Below are 15,652 nucleotides of genomic sequence, written 5' to 3'. Positions count from 1 at the left end.
ACTCTTTAAGACTTTAAATTACAGTAAAGTTGCTAACCTGAGGGAGTTTCCTCACAGGGAATTCACTGTAACTAATAACATCACAATTTTATTACAAAATTATCACAAAATTATTTAATTATTACAAAATTATTTTTAAAGATCTCTTTGGTTGATAAACTGCAAAAGTTAAGTTTCTACTCCAAGAACTGGAACCATGGAACCAGAGGGCAAATTAAAAACTGAAAGAATCTACCAGTCACCTCCTGAAAGAAATGATGAAATGAAAACTCTCACAATTACAGGTAAAATCCAGAGCTCCCAGGTCAAAGAAAAAATATTGAAAGAAGCTAGAAAGAATTTAAATGCAAAGGAGCCACAATCAGGATCACGGAAGATTTAGCAGCCACCTTTAAAAAAAGAAAGTTTGGTATACTATATAAATTGGTATGCTATACAAACTATACTACATAAACTTGGTATGCTATACAAACAGTTCACACTTTATACAAACACCTGCCTCCCTGGCAGGTGGCTGTCAGGACCCTACGTGGGCCCAGGCTCTAGCTTCTGCTGCTTCTACAGAAGCAGAGCCAGTATAGCCCCTCACCAGGGGTCCTCTGCTATAAGCATTTAAACTACTCTGACTGTGGGAGCTCCAAGAACTGAAGCCACACCAGTTGCAGGAGCTGCAGAGCTGAATAGGAAACATAACCCCACAAGGTGAGGGGAGGTCTGCAGAACAGTCTACTTACATTAAATGAGAACTAGCTATATTTCAAAACACTGGTGAAAAACTCAAACAGAAACAAAGCCTTAAAGGGTACTTATTAAGGGGTACATTTTTATCTGGTTAGGGACACACTCAGAAGTTTTGTAGATCACTTAGCCTATAGGTCTAAGTTTGAAATCTCTATTGCAGAAGCAAAGGATCTAGACTTAGATCTAAGACTAGATGTAGGACTCAGTAAAACCAAGTTATCTCCTACAGAGATAGACCTTTAACAAAATAGGGAACTTCCAAGCTTTCTTTTCTACAAAAGAGTAGAGATGAATAGAAAATTTGACATGCAAACACAAGAACCAAAAAAAGAACAAAAAGGTAAAAATGAGTGAGCAATCATAAGGGACAAACAAAGTTAAACTATTTACATACATATATATTTATATACATTCCTGTATATAGAGGGAATACATGAAACTCCATAGAATACTATGAACATCAACATCAAAGGAGGTTAGACAGAGGGGCTGAGAGTGACAGTTATGTTTTGATGACCTGGAAAAGAAGGGGAAGGGCTGGAAAGAAAGGAAGAATACATTGGGAAATGGATAAATAGAGATGAAGATACGGAAAACTATCTCACATAAATGAGGTGTACAAACAGAAGTTTATATAATAAGGCAAGGGGGAGCAGGTGACACTTGAATTTCACTCTCCTTAGAACTGGTCAAAGGAATAAGGGGTAAATATACAAAGAGAGAGAGTTGGACACAAAAGTAAAACAGAGAATGAGGAAAAGGAATCCAGGCAAAAGAAGTAATCAGAGGAAGGTCAGAGTAGCAGAAAAACTAGACAGAAGCAAAACAAACTGTTAAAGAGGGATTAGGGAAAAAGAGAGGGTTAAGTACAAATTTAGGCATAAAATGGAAGAGGATAACAAAATGAATTAGAATTTAGAATCCAATAAAAAGTTTTTTACATGAAACATACATGAATTAGATTCACACGAATTGGGTTGTTTTTTTTTTAAAGAGGGAAGAATAAACATAAGAACACAGTTGGGTATAGAAATTTATCTTATCCACCAGAAAAACAGTAGGGAAAGCAGTCAAGAACAAAAAAAGAGGGGATAGGAAATAGGAATGAAGGAGAGTACATTAAGTATAGAGAAGTACAACAGATTTCTCAAGAGGAGAAAAAAATAGCTTAAGAAATTAAAATTAGGATGGAGAGAAATACATAATTTTCACTAATAAATGTGAATGTGAATGAGAGGAACTCACTCACAAACCAGAAGATGACAGCAGAATAGATTCAAACAGAATCCAAGAATATGTTCTTTAGAGAACAGAAAAGCATACAAAGTTAATTAAAAGAGAAAAATGGAAATGGACAGTGAATAGAGAGCTCGGCATGCAGTCAGGAAGATCTGATTTCAAATCCAGCCTCAGAAATTTACTAGCTATGAGACCCTGGGCAAGTCACTTAACCCTATTCTATTTGCCTCTGTTTCTCATCTGTAAAATAAGGTGAAGGCAAACCACTTTTAGTAGCTGTACCATGAAAACCCCAAAAGGGATGACAACTAGTGAAACATGACTGAAACAACTGAACAACAAATAGAGAAACAATATTTTGCTAAAAGGTACCACAGGCAATGAATGAATACCAACACTGAACAGATCTGAACCCAATAGTATAGAATCAAAATTCGTGAAGGAAAAGTTAAATGAATTACAGGAGGAAAAGGTAAAACTATATTAGTGAGGGACATTTCAGTCTCAGGCAACTGTTATTATTGTTGACTTGTAATTCTAGTTATAAAATAAAAAAGATTTTAAGAAAATGAATAGAACTTTACACGTTAGATATGATAAATCTCTAAAAAATACTGAAAGAGAATAGATGGGAGTACGCTGATTTGCAACTCTGTATGGCACCTTCATAAAAAATAAGTCTTGTATTAGAGTATTAAAAACCCCCAAAGCAAATGCACAAAAGCAAAAATAGGAAATCCACTTAATTCCTAAACATGAAATAAAATAAAAATTAAGTAAAAATTATACTTAACAAAGGACTTTTGAAGCAAAGATTAAAAAATTGGAAATTAAATAACTTAATCCTAAAGAATGAGTGAGTAAAAGAACAAATCATTTTAAAAAAATAATTAACTTCACTAAAGACAATGACAACAATGAGGCAACATGTCAAAATAATATGCAAGGGAAAATTTACATTTGTAAATGCTTACATAAATAAAAGAAATTAAGAGCAGAACAACAACTCAGTCATTTAATTTTTTTAAAAAGCTAGAAAAAGGACAAATAAAAAAACATCCAATTAAACATCCAAATAGAAATTCTGAAAATCAAAAAGATTCATAAAATTGAATGAAAAAAACCCCACTGAACTAGTAAATAAAACTAGAAACTGGATTTATGAGGGAAAAAGAGATAAAAAAAAGAGATAATTTGATTAAAAATAAGAAAATCAAATTGTAAACATAGAAAGGGAAAAGGTAAACGCACCACCAATAAAGATGAAATGAAAGTAACTACTAAAACCTATATTGCCCAACTATATTCCAACAAAACTGCTAAAAAAAAATAAAAGAACTACTAGATTTTTAAATTTGTTACAGTATTTTTACTAAAAACTTACGCATAAACTTTTGAGAGGTAGTAGTAACTCAAAGGAATCATCAGAAGAATCATTCAAATATCTAACAGAGTAATTTTTTAAAATTATCAGTCAAATATCCCCACAAGAGTTTTAATTTCAATTTAAATTTAAAATATTAAGAATTTTAAAAACACTATTGTTAAAATATTAGCTAACATGTTGGTTACCGGCAAAAACTACCTCTCTATCAGTCAAGCTTATTGCTTTAATTTCATAAGTCTATTTTTAATGGTGATATCTATTATTTTCACAGAATCAAATGCCCTGCAGAATGAAGATAGTTCATACCTCAATAGTTTCACAAGTATAACTACCTAAATAAGCTTTGGTAAGTTATAACTCAATTATTACCTGTTATTCTGATACAGACTTAAAGTCTATATAAAAAAAAGTGAATTAATCCCTACTTTAAAATGTATAAACATAAATCTAATTATACAACACACATATGTACATACATGTGTACGTATTTAGATTTTATCACACAAACCCTTTTCATTAAATGTTACATATTACATAGACAATAATATGTGCCAGCTTTAAACCATATCTCCACAACGAAATCAAACAATAGACCCACAATGAGATCTTTGGGGGGAAAAACATTATGTAGTTTTAATACTGAAAAATAACACCAATTTATATAGGTCAGGTTTGGAGATTTTAGAGAATCCAAGTTTGGGAAAAAGACAAAACCTTTATTCACATATTCTTGGGTTAATCTGTTTAAATGTTTTCAGAACGTTTACTCATGGAAAGAGTAAATTACCCTGTACCAGAAAAAATGTATTTCAAAATAAAAAGCAAATGTTTGGAAATGTATACCAATGTTGCCCTACTTCAAAGCACTCCAATGTTGCCTTGTTCAACTCAATCCAAAATTTATCCATACCTTCCTATCTATCATAGGCTACTTTTGAAGTTCTAAATTAGACCAGCCTGATTTATTCCCTTTATCTCTCCCCAACTATTCCAACTCCCAGTATACTCTTGCCTAGGACCCACACAACCAGGAGAGTGGTGGTTAAATTTTTAAATGTCTCTTCATGTAAAATATGTACACAGAAACTACTTTTAAGTTTAATCTGAATTAACATTTTCTCCATCACTTTATTCAACAGAGACAAACAAAAAAACAATAAATCAAACCCTGATTTGTAGAATTTGTTAATTTCTCAAATTAAATGCTCACAGTGAAAATTTAACAATTAGCTCTCACAAGACTCAATTACACCCCTTTTGACTCAGCCTTCAATCAACCCACATTCCTCAGTCAGTCTTCTTGGTACAACTCTACAGCTCCCAACTTTTCAAAGAAGCTGTAAAACATTCATGGTTTCCAAATGTGGGAGGCAAGAAAGTTCTGTTTTCCACATTCCTAGATGACAAGGGTTGATCTAGCATAGACAGGTTAGAGGTCAGAAACTAATGCGCAGGCCCAAGGAGCTGTGTGAGGAAGGGCCTATCAGAGAGGAGAACATGGAGTCACATAGTCAGGGACAGTATCACAGGAGATCCAAAGTTCAGAAAACAGTATAAGAAGCCCCATATTTCTGAACGTGTTGAGTCTTCCTGTAAACCTTACTGGGGAAGCTACCCATCCATTTAGGGGGAATGGGCATAAAGATTAATAAAAATTTTCTTGATTTCACAACAGGTATTATTCTTTATTTAAGGTGAGCATGTTTCTCACTGTTAGATGGGCTCACTTCTAACAATTCTTGGGCGCTTGCCTGGGATCTTCAGCATCAAAAAGGTTAGGATGGAATCTTGCTTATGGGGCATGGGAGCATGCCCATTGATTTTTTCAGTAGTCTAGACACCCACAGGCACATTTCGCCTCTTCTGACTGCTAACTTCTCTGGGACAGTTTGGAATTGTTGCGAACTCAGGAACACAGCTTAACCAATGAACTGAGGCAGCATAAGTCAGAGACCTGACCAATGGCAGGAAAACTGGTGGCTAAGTACTGCCTTGCTGCCTCTGGATCTTAGGCACGATCAGTCCTTGAGGACCTTCAGAGCATAAGTCCTAAGATGGGAAGTGAGCGCTCTTAAGATAAAGGTACCTGGGAGGGGATGAATAGTCCTCCAGGTATTCCTTTAGAAGTTCATTTGAAGGAATGTTGGTTATATTCCTTCCCCTGTCTGCTCTAGAGAGAGAGTAGAAAGGGGGGGAAGGGAGAATCTAGATGTTGAGAAGGATTCTTTTGAAATTGGCTTGAAATTAGTCAGAATAAATTGATATGAATAGTTGATTTTGACTGGTCTAATTTAAAATTAGTTTATTTCCTAAAAAGAGAGTATTGCTCTATCTGTTCTGTGTATGTCTGTGTGTTTGTGAAGTGTTTTGTTAAATTATAAATGCAGTCATGCAACCAGCCAGCGTAGCAAGGGCTGTAGCTGATGTTCCCTTAGAATTCTGCTATCTCTTAATCTCTCCCTTTCCTTCTCTCCCTGCTTACAGCAGTTTCAGAGGAGGGAGTGGGCTGGAGAGAGAGAGAAAGACAGAAAAAGATGTTTCACTGTTTGACTTGATCTGTTCTGTGAATGGTGTTAATAGAGAGTTAGAGAACTTTTAAGAAGGTGTCAAAAAAAAAAATCTTTCTGCATTCTAGAACCCTGGCCAGGTTTGTGAAGGTGAAAAAGAAAGATTTTTGCTCTTTGCAGAGTATTCAACTTAAAAAAAAAATGTGGTTCTATTGATAAGTTTAATTGTGAGGCTCTTAACCTCTAAGTTTCTTTTTAAGGAACAAAGAAGCTGGAAGAAATTGTGAGTATTTGGTTTATGTGGAGAGGAGGTATATGGGTGGGATGGCAGACTAACTATGTGGTTGGACCTTGTATTCCCTTCCCTCTCCCCAATTCCACTTAAGAAAATGTTTACCCTGACTGGGAAACCAATAGACAAAATAGTTATTGGATTTAAAAATTGCTTACTGTGATTTGTAGTTATTACTATTAGTTATTAAGCTCTCATGCTTGGAAGTCACATTTTGTCACTATTAAATTATTTAGGCCCTTTTGCCTGGGCAAGGAAGTTCTTTAATTAATCCGATTCAAATCTGGAAAAGTCTTTCCTCCTCAGGCAGGGGAGTAGCAGACCATTCTCTACCTTACCTAAAGGAGGATCTCTTTTGTAATGGAAATTTGCAGAGGAAAAGACAGGTAGTCTGGAGTGAAGTTGGGTTTTGATTTAATGAGATCTCAAAGTTAAAATCTGTATTTAATGTTTAAATTAAGTAAATATATCTGATATCAGAAAACAATGTGTTTAAAATTGCAAATTTACTTTAGAATTTTAGTGATTTCTTTTAAAAGCATTATCTCTGTCCATGTGTTCAGATCATGTGCACAAGGGGAGATTACCCACTCCCAGTCTGAGTTAATTGGGAAAGCTCCTGGTCTGGTGGACCTTGGAGGGGTTAGGGAGTTGGAAGATGGTATTTCAGCCCTTTAAGGAAGTAAAGTACAAAAAGATTATGGGAAGTTATTTTTCTTTTAAGTAGCAAGAGTATTTGGGAAAAAAGGGAAGGCTAAAATGTTTATCATTAGTGATTGTAAATCCAGGTTTGATACAATTCAAGTCAAAATCTGTCCTGAAGCAATACAAAGCAGCCTCACAGAATGCTCTTCCTATCAGGATTAAGAATTACACACAAACACACACACACAGACAGTTATTTGGCCTTTATGATTGTAAAGTGCAGGATGGGCATAAGGATGAGTATATGTTAGATGCAACATTAATCTAATATAATTGTTACACAATTTTTAAATGTGGAGTTTGTTATATATAGATTGGAGTTTTAAAAGGATGTGATAGAAATTTGCTAATTTGAAACTTATATTTGGTTATAAATAAGAAGACAGAAAAAATCATGTAACCTGATTTGATAACAGCTCAATCAAATTTGAGATGAGTCTATCTGAAAGGATATCAGGTGATAGAGCATGCCCACGTAGTGGTAAAGAGATGAATTACTGTGCAAGGTGATGTGGAAATGAATAGCTGAATGGGTAATATCTTATTTAAAGTGTTAACTAAACTTAAATAAGCTTAAATTTTTAGATAATCCACCTAAATGTTGTTATATTATGAACTGCATTGCTAAATTAATGATGAATTGGTTAAAAAGCTGTTATGAATTGTGTAAGAGTTTCTGTGTTGTAGAATTCCTATTGAGAAAATGAGAATCCTTTAAAAAATATATACATATATATTCTATATATGGGTGTGATTTGCAAGCCTGTTCCATCTAAGGATGTACTAAGTTTGTTAAAAGCTTATTTCTACTGTTAAGAAGGAAGTTTTAAATAAAAGTGAATCAAGCATTTACAAAAGTATGTTTGTAAAAGGAAGCTTATGAGCAAATGTGAAAAGGCCTTGATTTTAGCTCTTGTAATAACTGACAGTTAGGTTCATGAGGGTTTTGTGATAAATTGAAAAGTGTTCTTAAAAGAGGAAGATATTTGTTGTATGAAGAAATGTTTTGTAAAATCTTTTGTATGATTTTTGAAAGGCCTACCTACCAAATTTATATTTGTAAGCTAATTTGTTATAATAACTTCAGGTTTAATGGGGGGTTGGAAGATAAGGGACAAGATAAAGGAGACCAGGAATTTTATGGTTCCAGAAAGCTTTGTGATAATTTTAAGACAAAAAGCCTCCTGGCCCCATCCCCCTTTCCTTTTGAAATTCAGTCATTACAGAAGGACTTCTTAAGATCTAATCTGAATTCAGATGGAGTTCCTAAATAAGAAATTTGTTTTAGTGACAAAAAATCTCCAGTGATTGGTTTTTAGGACAAATTTAAGATGTGAGTCCTGGTAAAACTTTTCATTAGTGAAACATGACATCTAATGTACAAGCCTCAGGGGACAATTGTGTCCTCAGCCTGGGATGGGATGCTTCTGGCTCAGTTTCCCTATTGAGTTCCTTTGAAAAGGAATGTTTTCCCCCTTGACTATTTCTGAGTCTGGTTATGAAGAGGAGATGATATCTAACTAAGTTCTTGCTTTTCACCCATATGGCATGTGTCTACAATCAAAGCAGATAGTTTAAGGTGTAAGCAAAATGCAAATAGTGGAATCTTGCTGTTTTCAATTAATTGGGTAAATGAAAGCTAAAACCCCTCAGAACATTCTTTCTGAATGTAATGGGAATGATTAGGTAGAGAAAAGGAAACCAAAGTATAAATGTGATGCTGAATCACTGTTCCATAGAATAAGACTGGGACTTAAAGTGAACTGTAAGTGTATGGAACTGTTGAAGCTTAGGGGTACTTGAGGCCCCAAAATAGCAATTCGCTAGGCCCTGCCCAAATGAATTCAACCCAAGCATTCTTTCAGCTAAAGAAGGTCAAAGTTTTGTTATCTTATCTACAGAGGGACTGAGGAAGGAGTCCAGGGGTGGCCTCAGTTAGTCCAGGGGTTCCAGGAATGGTCTTGATGGCAGCGGTCAGTAACCTGGAGATTTGGACTGATAAGCATAGTGATAGGGAAAAGCTCATGGGCCTCAGGAGAGCCAAGGAGTTTTCAACGTGAGATTTTTCAGGGCCCTTTTAAAATGGGACTAAAATTCTCTTCAGATAATGGACAAAGGTCCCAACTTGGAATAAGGTTTTTACATGTTACAAAATGATGTAAAAGCAATTGGTATTAAAACAACTGACTGAATTAATTACTGAGACTAAATCGGGGACACTTTTAGCTTGGGGAAAAGAATTTCAGTCTAAGTTTCTTAGAGGCAGGTAACTTCTGGCAAAATTTGGCATTAATGGAAAAGTTAAATGTTTCTGTTTTGATATGAATTCATTTCATGAACATAAGTTGAAGTTAGTGTTTGAACTTATCATATGTGTAGCTCATTCTTTTAGACTGAGCAGGGTTAGAGAGGTATAGAGAAGCTTGGGAAAAAGATGTAAATCTATTAGAGCCATAACTTATGATTTTAATGGTAAATTTGATTTTGATTGTTTTAATCAGGAAGTAGAATAGGTATAGAAAAGTATGCAAGCTACTTAGGACTTGCTTCAAAAGATGTTCCTTAGCCAATGGAAATTATAGTCATATCTGAAACTTGATTACTGGAGCTTGCTATTTTAAGATTTTATGGGACTACTAACTGACTATTCTTCTGAGTCTAACTCCAGGTATGCATAGCAAGAAAGGCGGTCTGAGCCACTGATCCATGATGCCAGTGAGTCTGTGAGATGCTGGTATGAACTGCAAAAAGGTAACCTCATGGGAAGGTTGGGAGAATGGCTCTTCAGCCTGGGCTGAGGTAGGATTCTCCTGACTCAATTTCCCCACTGACAGACTTTAAGCCTGGCTGAATGCCAGTTGACAATCTACTCCTGCCTGGAATTGACATGAAGTTAGGGAGATGTTGTTTCCCTGCAATGTCCCTACTCAGTGGCAATTTCCTACAATCAAAAGTTTTGTAAGCATAATATCAGATCTGTTAAATAATAGATTGTTGGTAGGAGAACATCTGAGGTTAAGTCTAAAATTAAGCTATTAGGCTTGGGATTTAGACCAACAACAGTAAGTTAGGGTCCTTTAATTCTTAGTAATAGTATGGAGACAATCAGGTCAAGGGCTTGTGAGGTTAGCATAAATACTCATTATTATTTTTGTCTCAGTTGGTTAATGTTAAAAGAAAAATGGTCTGTGGTAAATGCTTTAAAAGAAGCATCACATGATCAGAAGTTGGAATTGTTTTATGATGTGATATGTACTGTGTTAAAAATGATTATTTATTGTATTTATGTAAGTACCAGAGCTTGGTATTGACTCCTTAGTGAAATCTCATTTTCCAGATTGGGGAAATGAATAGTAAATTAATGTAAAATATAAAAACTGGATTCTAATGGGAATTTCTTAAACATGATAACTGGCCAAAGTTCATAAGAGTGATAAGCGTATAAAGCTTAGGAATGGTAATCTAAAATGGTATTAAGGTCAGTTTTGTAGGAGAGTGGACATCTGGATTTCTATAAGAAGATGCAGAGATGCTGTGCTGAAGATGGCTTGAACGAGTATCTAGAACAGAAAACTGCATCAGATGATGTTCCTCCCCAGACTGCTATATAAGAAGGAACCTCTGAATGGACAATTCATTGATCTAACTTTGTATTTTGAATCTTTGTGTTGTACTTATGAAAGGGGACTGCCTCCCTGTAATTTGTCAATGCATTGGTCAACTTTGCTCCCTTCCCATATTCATATTAAGGGGAGAGAGATGAAGGGAAGAATTCACAGGGGAAAGAATGTGAGGAGGTATTTACTGAATTTAGGTGTGCAAACAGAGAATTTAATAAAGAAAAAAAGGGGGGATTTTGTGGGAGGCAAGAGAGTTCTGTTTTCCACATTCCCAGGTGATAAGGGTTGTGATCTAACATAGACAGGCTAGAGGTCAGAAACTAATGCTCAGGCCCAAGGAGCTGTGTGAGGAAGGGCCTATCAGAGAGGAGAACATGGAGTCACATGGCCAGGGACAATATCGCAGGAGATTCAAAGTTCAGAAAACAGTATAAGAAGCCCCGTATTTCTGGACATGGTGCAGTCTTCCTGTAACCTTACTGGGGAGGCTACCTGTCCATTTAGGAGGAATGGACGTAAAGATAATAAAAGCTTTCCTGATTTCACAACAGGTATTATTCTTCATTGAAGGTGAGCATGTTTCTCACTGCTGGGGGCTTGTTAGACACGCTCACTTCTAACACGAAGAACATTAAGAATTAGTTCCGTGAACTTTTAAATCAAGTTATGCTTTAAGAAAAATTAGGATTAAACTAGTCTTTACATCCTACAGGAAAAAATATACATATATATGTATACAGACATACAAACAGTATTCAGAAGTACAACAGAATTCTCAGGAGGAGATAATATAAAAAAGAGAAAAATTAGGATTTTTTAAAAACATTTTTTGACATTTAAAACAGGTTTCCATTCTATGCTATTTTATGCTCCTGGTTTCATTCAGATGCACCTATCTCCCAATTTAAATACAATGTGAACATCTGAATTTATTACATAAATCATTAGGGAGTATTCATTTTACAAAACATTATCTGCCTTACAAAGGGAATTTGAAGGGAGCAAAGAGGGAACTACTAAGAAGAGCTTCCATAGTGCATCTAACCACTTTGACAAAGAGGCTTCGGAATGAGACTTAATTAAAACTCAAATGTAAAAATCAATTCATTTTTCAAAAATTAGAAAGACATAAAATCTCTAAAAGTTACTTGTCACTGGAAAAACTGATTTCTAAAACATCACATAACCTCATATATTTACATATAGCAATGCATAAATATCCAAAACTACACTCAGAAATGGATTTAAGTACACTGTGAACATTTGGAAATTCTTATTTATTCTGAGCAATAATACCATCAATTAGTTCTGAATGAGCCTCATCTGTTTGTAATGAACATGATAATTTCAACATTCTTGTCTGACTTCTTGAAGCACTACTTCACTCTGGTAAATAATATTTTTGTAATGCAAATCACCACTTTCTATTTTATAAATTAAGATTTCCTTAATACTAAGAACCACTTATATATTGTGACTAGGAAATTCAAAGCATTTTTTTAAATCACAAATTTGTGAGTTTAAATCATTAACAATAATCTCATATACAAACACAGTGCTGAAATTAATTTCTTTCTTACAACTATGAAGAGCGCTTCTTGTGGAAGCATACAACACTGAGGCTTCAGCTGTGTTATAAAAACTATTAAGAATTAATATTATAATGGTGTCCTGTAACACAAACAAAGGAGTTTCCCCAAAAAGGCAGAATCAGTACATAGATCATTAGAGGGAGTTTAGAATGACCACCCTCAGAATAGGAATTCTCTAATACAATGCAGATGAAAAAGCTTCCCTTTTTGTTTATTATGGAGTCATTAAGTGGAGTAGTTCCCTAGATATCAACATTGTTCTCTTTGGAGTCTACAATATCAATACTGATCTCTGTTTAGTAATTCCATAAACCCTAATTTTAACTACAGTACTTTTGTCTTACTATTGCTATCAACTGTCATTTTTTATTTTGTAATTACAAATGTAAATTAGGAAGATCAACTGCCAGTCAGTCTCCAAAGAGATGTTCATACATTTATTGAATGTCTCTGACAGATTTGGCTACAATGTGAACATGAGCTTTTTTTTTAATCCACATTCTTAAACAGAAACTAAATTTTCCTCTAGTTTACTTCTTTGATAAACTAAATAACATACAAATGAAAACACACTAACACTACTGTCAACTTGCCATGAAAACAAGACACAATCCCAGGAATCTCCACAAATTTTTTTGTCCATGATTTAAAGTTTCTGCATGCAGATAAGTGACATTTGAATTTAAAACTTTTTCCCAAAGATGTTGATGTATTTTCATGCTAAAGATTAATTTATATTTAGTTGACATGAGATAAACTATACTATGTTTAACACCTCTTCTTTCCAAATTCAATCAAGCACTCTACGTACTGTTACTCTCTAAAATTGAACTCAATGAACTCTGAATATATCCCAAATATATCCCAATAGACAGAAGCTTTCACTGAAGCTCATAGTTTCATGAACATTTCTTTAACATGGCTAATATTTAACAATTATTTGAGAGAAAAAAGCTGACATATACCAAGTTGTCTTTATTAGAAGGTATAGTGGTGGTATAGCAAATATTACAGTGCTATTTGATAACAATGGCATAATTAATTCATATATATGCAAAAGGGTCCTTTTTAAATACACTATGGCAGAGATAAATTTTAGTTTATCTAAACTTTCTAGAAAATTGAGTGTTTCGTTAATAAGCTATTTTTAAGACTATTCTAAGAATTAGGCTTATCTATTATTATCTGAAAATATTTTCTGAATTAATTAACAAATTAGATTGCTTCCACAGGCTCAAATATAAAGGTGCATGCAAAACAAAATTTACAAGAATCTGTTAATGTGCCTGTTTTTCCTCAAAAAAAAAAAAGTCCTAACTAGGCAAGTCTAGAATAAGAAACATACATATCAGTCAAACTTCTATTTCTTTCATCTTGACTACCAAAGAAAAACCTCTGAAAGGTCTCTACCTCTACTTCACCTTACATTAAGAAGTTAGTTGACTAACTGTTGAAGAATGGAACTGGAAGAAGTGGCATAATACCATGCTCAACGTTATGCTACAAATTTATGTGAGCTAATGTCAAATAGGCTGTCACTAACAAAGTGATCCTACAACTGCTCTCAAATTGCTTCGCTAGTCTATTCACTACAGAAGCTCTTCCAAACCTTTTCTACTTTCTCTAACACTATTTGCATCCTGCTCTCTGCTGAAAACACTGCTACCTACAAATTTTGACCAAAAAAATTGAGGCCATTCAATGAGAATTTCCTCCTTACCTCCTCCTCTCACATTCCTCTGACATAACCCTGATAATTGAGAAAATCAAAATGATTCTATTCTGTAACTGATTTCATTTTGTATCATTACCAACATTTTGTATAAGCCATGTTTCAATTGTCTCTGAATTAAGTTTGGCAATTGAGCTTTTCTGTAAATGATTCATTGTCTTTGAACTAAATTCAGTTCAGTTTTCCTGGCAGTCGCTGCTCTGTTCTTCTATCAAGGAAATCTGTTATCCTTGAAGATTACAGGTGAATGCCATGGAGTCTGCTCTGTTAGCTCTCTAATCCTGGCTGTTTTTTAAGAAAGTGTAGTTTGTTATAACTTGACAATAACTAGCCATGCAGGTGCATGTCACCAAAGAGCTTTCACAGCAACAAAATGAAAGAAGTGGTTGTTTCTAGCCCTCCATTCCAAATTTCTAGCCAATCATTTTGTCTTCCACATCTACGAAGTTGTAGCTTTGTAACCAATCATATTGTTTTCCCCATCTATGATGGTGCCTTCTAGTTTCAGGACACTCCTGCTTTGTCCATAAAAATGAACTGTCAGCCTTCATTCAGGATTGTTTTTGGCTTACTGAGGAGTTAAGAATTCCTTCATTGATAACTGTTGGCCTTACCAATAAACAATGTTTTCAGAGCTTTAGACCTCAGTTTACCTTAATTTCTATCATGACAACGTCCACTACTCTACCATTCTTGTCTCAGATGGAAAGGCAGCACTTTTCCTCACCAGGGAGAACAGGGACTATTTTTGCCTTTCCTTGAATACTCTGCACTTAGCACAGAGCTTGGTGCTTTAATAAGTGCTTCCTGACTAATTCTTAAGTCTATCTCCTCCCATTTGCTCCAGCAGATTTTCCCCATTTTCTCCATAATTTCTCCCTATCTACTTGTTCTAACACTCATTGCCATGCAGCTTCCATCCTTTAAAGACTCTCAATAAAGCCCACTGAATGAATATTTCCCTAACACAGCTAATACTTACCAATTATTTGAGAGAAAGAAGTTGACAAAAGCGAAGCTGTTTTATTAGAAGACAGCTATGCCTCCCCTTCTCTGTTAAAGAAAAGGTCCTCTATAGTGAGGGCCTCCACTTCCTCTCTCATGCTCTCCTAAACCCTCTGCAGTCTGGCTTTTGACCTCATTCAACTGAAACTGCTTTCTCTAAAAGTTACCAATCTCTACTAATCTCTTCAATGCCAAATTCAATGACTTTTTCTTGTTTCTCATTCTCCTTAACCTCTCTGCAGCATCTGATATTGTTGAACACTTTCTCCTCCTTGATAATTCTCTCCTTTCTGGGATGTCACAACCCTGCTCTCCTTGGCTTTCCTCCTACCTCTCTAACCACTCTTTCTCAGTGTGTTTTGCCCTCCGCTTCTGCCCAAAGCCCTCTTTCTTATCTACAGTCTCTGACATAGAAATCTCATCAACACCTGTTGGTCTCAATATGTCCATGCAGATGAAGACCAGATCTACGTGTCCAGCCCTAGATTTTCTGCTACATTCTAGTCATGCAGCACAACTGCTTTTTAGGCATTTCCAAATGGATGATTTGGAAGTGACATCTCAAATTTATCATATGCAAAACAGAACTCAGTATCTCTCCTCTAAAACATAAAACTCTTCTTAACTTTCCTATTATTGTTAAGAGTACCACCATCCTTCCAATCACCAAACTCCTACTTTCTCTTTCTCCTCATATATTTAATCAGCTGCTAAATCTTGCAATTTCTTTCACTACAGCACTTTCTGCATCTCTCTACTATATAGCCATCATTCCAGTTCATTCTCACATCACCACTTATTTGTGAATAGCCTTCTAATCTATCCTTCACTC

General features: G+C 35.0%; 1 protein-coding gene across 7 annotated transcripts in view; it reads right to left on the bottom strand.

The window, feature by feature from the left end:
- The window catches only part of SCAF11 (SR-related CTD associated factor 11), a 91,043-nt gene that overhangs the window by 33,654 nt on the left and 41,737 nt on the right, over window positions 1-15,652 (bottom strand). The window lies entirely within an intron of this gene.

Source organism: Notamacropus eugenii, chromosome 3 (genome assembly GCF_028372415.1).
Source record: "Notamacropus eugenii isolate mMacEug1 chromosome 3, mMacEug1.pri_v2, whole genome shotgun sequence".
Classification (NCBI taxonomy): Eukaryota; Metazoa; Chordata; class Mammalia; order Diprotodontia; family Macropodidae; genus Notamacropus; species Notamacropus eugenii.
Note: the sequence above shows the minus strand (reverse complement) of the source record. Positions and strands in the feature narration are given on the sequence as shown.